The sequence below is a fragment of the Mustela nivalis genome, assembly GCF_964662115.1.
Source record: "Mustela nivalis genome assembly, chromosome: 10".
Classification (NCBI taxonomy): Eukaryota; Metazoa; Chordata; class Mammalia; order Carnivora; family Mustelidae; genus Mustela; species Mustela nivalis.
The window spans coordinates 88,093,704-88,099,537 of record NC_139029.1 but is presented as its reverse complement, the minus strand read 5'-3'; the positions used below and the strand labels follow the sequence as shown (position 1 = coordinate 88,099,537).

General features: G+C 36.8%; 1 long non-coding RNA gene across 2 annotated transcripts; it reads right to left on the bottom strand.

Moving 5' to 3' along the window:
* Positions 1-230: 230 nt before the first annotated feature.
* LOC309842819 lies at positions 231-4,316 on the bottom strand. Of its 2 annotated transcripts, none has more exons than XR_014299785.1 (3): positions 4,235-4,316; positions 3,931-4,029; positions 231-332 (listed from the first exon to the last, which is right to left on the bottom strand). It is a non-coding gene; the product is annotated as an uncharacterized lncRNA (long non-coding RNA). The 2 variants fall into 2 exon arrangements; XR_014299786.1 differs by lacking the exon at positions 231-332 and adding an exon at positions 2,593-2,810.
* Positions 4,317-5,834: the final 1,518 nt, after the last annotated feature.

Below are 5,834 nucleotides of genomic sequence, written 5' to 3'. Positions count from 1 at the left end.
ATCTAGGTGCCCTTCTCATACTGAAGCCTCAGCATCTTAGTAGAAGCAGACACATATTTATGAAAATAGCTATGAGCTCTTTCGCTAGATCCTAAGTGTTTTATGTAAAATAGAAATGCTTTTTCTTTACTTATTTAAAACCCAAATATCACATAAAAAAGGCCCAACACAAAGTGTAGACTTCACAAGTATTTTATTGAATAATTGATGAATAATCAAATCCTTGTGGTTCAACCCGAAGAAATGACTTCAGAGGAGAAAACCCGAATTAGCTCCAAAGAGAATATACTTCCATTAGCATGCCTTCAAACTTGAGTCTGCAACATAGTGGCCTGAAATAATTGATTAATTCCCATGATTTGATGATCCTGCTTTTGAGGATGCTGATATATGTCTTTTTAAACAGCAGTAAGCAAATGCATTGGTTAGCATCTATTTTTATATAAATCAGCTTCCCAGGTATCAGGTAATGGCAGAAAATATTCAAGAATTGATTAGTGAAATTTTGAGGTAATTCCCTTGGTGAGATCTTTAAGCAGAGGTGTTCCTAAAATATCTGGGTACCAGATTTCCATCAGGACAATGAAAATATTCTAAATAAGCATTGAAAAGCATACACTTAATATACTGACTGCTTGTAGAAAAATAAATTGCTACTGTGTCTCTGTAATAGATACATTTGTGATTGACAATGTAAAATTTTTTAAATTATCTATTTTATTAGCAAGAAATACACACAAATGCAGGCATGTGTGTATTATATAAATGTAAATATATGTACATATACATATATATATATAAAATATACACACAAAACCGTTATCATTTTGCCAGTCATATAATACATGCTATTATGTGACTTACAACAGACTAAAAACAGAACTTTTCAGCCTTGGCTTCATGTTGGAATTACCTGGGAAGTTTAAAAAATATTAATGACTAGATCTCAAGTCAAGAAATACTGATATGATTTGTCTAGGATATGGCTGGGACATCTGGATTTTTAAAACCTCCTGATGTTTCTAATATGCAGGCAGGATTACTAACTGTTCCACCAAGACAACACATCTTTAAATTAAACCCTACATTAACACCAGGAACTACATTGAATAGTTTTAGTGGTAGGACCACATAGAAGGACAATTGGATTCATAGGAATCCCAGATTAAAAAGACATCTAGTGGGGAGCCTAGGTGGCTCAGTTGGTTAAGCATCTGCCTTTGGCTCAGGTCATGATTTCAGTGTCCTGGGATCAAGCCCCGTGTCAGGCTTCCTGCTCAGCTGGGAGCCTGCTTCTCTTTCTCCCTCTGCTGCTCTCCCTGCTTATTCTCTCTCTTTCTCAAATAAATAAATAAAATATTTTTTTAAAAAAGACATACTGGTACATATTTTATTCCTGGGAAGATTCTAAAAAACAAGGAGAAGTAATTGTAATTGAAATGCTAAACATGAATATTAGTGTCTAAAAAATATGTGAGGTCACTAATATTCAGAATCAAATAATCCTGTTAGTTTTCCTAATACTGCTGGGTGTTTGTCAAGTAGTTAATAAATAATGAGTGTGTGTTGTGGGTAGTAAGGGCTTACTTGATGGAGACATTTCTCCATAGGCTAGCTTCCCAGAGAAAGTGTTAGCCTCCTCTAGAGTACTGAAATCTACCCCAAGGAAACTGGTTGCATGCTTGAGGCAATGGAGCCAGGATGAATGCTGAGGTGGCAGATGAGAGAGGACTGCTCAGTTCTAGAGTTGCCAGGGTTCAAGTCTCTGACATAGGTCATAGTTCATAGCAGGCACAGGAATGGTTCTTCCCCGGCTGGAATGCTCAGGGGATGGCAGAGGTCTAACAATTATACAAGACTTGACAGCTCCTGATCACGCCCTCAGAGGAATTGACACTTCCCCAAATATGCAGGTGAAAAACCATAGCTCTGAGGGATTGAGGCTCCTCTTTTGGAGTCTAAATTTTAGATAGATTTTGGTGCATGAGCCTATGTTAAGAATACAATCGTAAATTAAGTGCTGTGCTTGCCTACTGTAGCTAATGGTTTAATAGATATGTGTGTGTGTGTGTGTGTGTGTGTGTTTTCACACACAAAGAAAGAAAGAAAGAAAGAAAAGAAAAGAAAAGAAAAGAAAAGAAAAGAAAAGAAAAGAAAAGAAAAGAAAAGAAAAGAAAAATCCTCCAACTTAGCCTGGGTTTGGACGTTTATTTTAGGTAGGTGGTATGATATAAAAGGCATTTGTCTGGGAGTCCAAAAACCCAAAATTAGAATATAAATCTCACAGACCATTCATATAGGTTCTCAGATCCTCAATTTTCTCTTCTACTAATTAAAAGTTAGCAAGATAATGCATAAAGTCTGTCCTTGGGGTTCCTGGGTGGCTCAGTCATTAAGTGTCTGCCTTATGCTCAGGTCATGATCCCAGGGTCTTGAGATCGAGCCCTGCTTCTCCCTCTCCCACTCCCCCTGCTTGCATTTCTTCTCTTGCTGTCTCTCTCGCTGTCAAATAAATAAAATATTTAAAAAGAAAAAAAAAAAGTCTGTCGTTACTTTAAGAGTTGACAATACTACCTGAGTATTGACCTGGAGTCTTTCTTGGATGTGATGGCTTTTGCCTGATCTGGGTGGCCCAGAGCTCATTGGGCTGACTGAAACGGCTAGAGGAACAGCTCTTTCTTTGACCACTGTTACCCTGAACCTTCCTTGTGAATCTTGAAGCTCACTGAAGACTCAGGAACAAGAAAGCATGATGGAAATAGAAGAAGTTCAGGTTCTGTCAGTGGCCCTGAGTGCAAGATTCTTCACTCCTTGAAGAAGTGATAGGCCAGGTTCAAAGTGAAGCTCTTACCGGAGGGCCTGCTCCCCACCCCCACCTCCAAGGGACAGGAAATACAGCTAAATGACACCAGCACAAACCAAGCATCTGTGAGAACCCTATCATTTTCTCTTCACCTCTTAGAAATCACAAAATAGACAACTGGGAAACTTTTACTTTATTCCTGAATAACAGCTGGGAGTACTTCATAATCATTACACTCCCTACCCCATAATAATACTATTTATAATTATTATTGCTTTTTTAATTAAGAAGATGACTTTTGCTAAATCTGTAATTTTCTTTTGTAGAACAAATTTTGCCTTCTTCCCAGGGTAATGTTCAATGTAAATACTTAAGAATTAAAACTGGAAGATAAGATTTTATTTTCTTTAACATTATGGCCTTTAATAGCAGTGAAACTAGATTTGAACCCTTGGTCCTATATTCATTAGCTGGGACACTTTTAAGCAGATCACTTTATCTCATAAGCTTTCATTTTTCTTTCATGAAATCAAAAAATGTTTTCCTCACATATATATTTTGGATATCAAATAAGAAATTTCATGTAAAATATTTAGCACAGGGTGATTGTTGAAGTTGAAATTACATAATTTAATATTTCATTAAGTGATATGTATGTACGCCATTGCTCTATATATACTCAGTGGAAGCACAGCACATGTAAATTAGTATCAAAAAATACTTTCCTTCTAAGACAGACTCTTGTATCTCTCTCATTTTTCTACTCATTTGGAGATGCAATCTTGTATGATGGGTGGATCTTATTGGTAGATAAGGTAAAAGTTAGATGGAGCTGAGAGAAGCCTTTGCTGTGTAAGCGTTATCTTTAATACTTCTGAGGCAGGTATAATGTCATCTGATTGGAACCGACAAACTGGAGACTTGTTTATGAAAGGTAATGTTAATTATTAAATAAAACACAAACTTGGTAAGAAAGATCTCTCATTTGTAGTGGAAGGGTGTGCTATTAATTACTGGATATTTTTCTCTTCATCTAAACCAAAGGCATCTGTGAAAGAGCCAAAAATTTCAGAAAGGAATCTTTCAAGATACAGCAGATTTCAAGAATGCAAATTACAACCACTTACCCCCTCCTAAAGGAGTGGGAGCATCAGCAGAGGAAATGTGTCAGGTCAAACATCAATTGTTCCCAGTTGTGACACAGGCTTGGGTGCAGGTCTCAAATGCTAGAAGAAGAGAGGAGCAAGGAGGCCAGACAGGATACTCAGGGGTGGGGAAACTGACCATCTTAATTTCTTCCTACAAGGCTCAGAAAGTCTATGAACGGCTCGGCTCAGGCTTACCCTGAGTTTCTAGGAAGATCCTAAAAGTTGGTCAAATGATAGTGGTGATGTGATTGCAATTGGACAAGATGTCAAAAACGCCACCCACCTTAACTGCCTAGCACACCCTACCCTCCTACTTCTTTCCATCCATGAATTAACAAGCTCTCCAGATACAGGCAGGATTTCATAAGCTCAAACAAAATGTGAGAGGTACAAAAGTTAACTGTCACTAACTGTCACTAAAACACTCTCTATGATGAGTTCTAAAGCAGTAACTGGTAGACCTGAGAGTTGGACCAATATGGCGCATGATGCTAGACACATCAGGTACTACTCTACAAGAGCGTCCATCTCCATCTTAAGAGCTAGAGCTATTAAGAGACACTCTGAGGCCACAAAAGATTGAGGGCTACCTAAAGGATGGACTGGTCTTTTTTCTCACTTGCATGAACTGGAGACTAACTGAAATGAGACTAACTGAAATGAGACCTATCTTATGGATGCTTATGTCTGTGCTTTACCTTTTTATTCCTAATCCTTTTGTCATTTTAATTCTCAAGTTTTGCCCACCAGGTGCTATAGTGTCAATTCAGTAAATATTTATCATGTGTCTATCATGTGCCGACAGAGAAGTTATATTATTTATTTGTTCTTGCTTGTACAATAACATTATATTGTTTTTTAGAGCTGGGAGGGAATTAGAACACAGACTTCCCCTTCTCCCAGAGTGCCTTCACATTGTATTTATGCACTTTTATATAGTAAAAACAGCAAAAATCAAGAAGAAGAATACACTATTTCTTTATTCTATTTATTCCATTATCCCTTCAAAAAAAAAACTAATATAGACTTAATTGTAACCTAAATACTTAAAATGTACCTTTGTAAGAACACAAAAGTTATGAAAACAGTAACATTAAACCTTAGTAAAAACCAGGGATTCCTAACATGAATTTAAGTCTTTAAAAGGCTTGCACAAGGTCTATTGATTACAATTAATTTTCTTTTCATAACTTTTCTGACTGAAGTGGTTTAGTAAATCAATTAAACCCTTGAAGTTCATTTGGCATTTCATTTGGCTCCATTTGGGGAATTCTATTTATTACACAGATTTTTCCTTCTGGACTCCTCCCTGAAAACTTGTCTTGACGGGGAAACATTATTGTTGTTCTGTTGCTTTTCTTTTTCACAAGGAAGCTTAGACTCATCAAAAATGCTTAGTTTCTACCACTGAAATCAAACCTAGTCAGAAAAGATCTAGCAATACCTGCTGGTTACACTGATACAGGACAATTGTAAATTAGTATTTGACTAGGGAATGGTCTATATGTCATAGGGGTATTATTCCTGAGTAATAGAAGTAAATGTACCTTGAAGCTAATTTGAATTCTCCCTCACCCCTGCCATTACTCCAGAGACAATCGGAAATGGCTCTTAGCAAAATAAAACTGCTTTGGAGCCTAAGAATAACTAGAGAACGGAGTGGCTGCTGAAGACTAATGATTTATATACACAGTAAAATTACCTACCTGGAGCTATTAAGATAGAAAAGGAAAATGGAACATGACTGTTATCATTACTTTATTATTGTACATTTATATTTTTCAACTTGAGCTTAAGAGTGCATAAAACCAAATCAGCTGAACGAAATGCCCACTCTTTCTACCACTAAGGGTGAAAGAAATTAGCTTTTTTTTCCCCCCAGC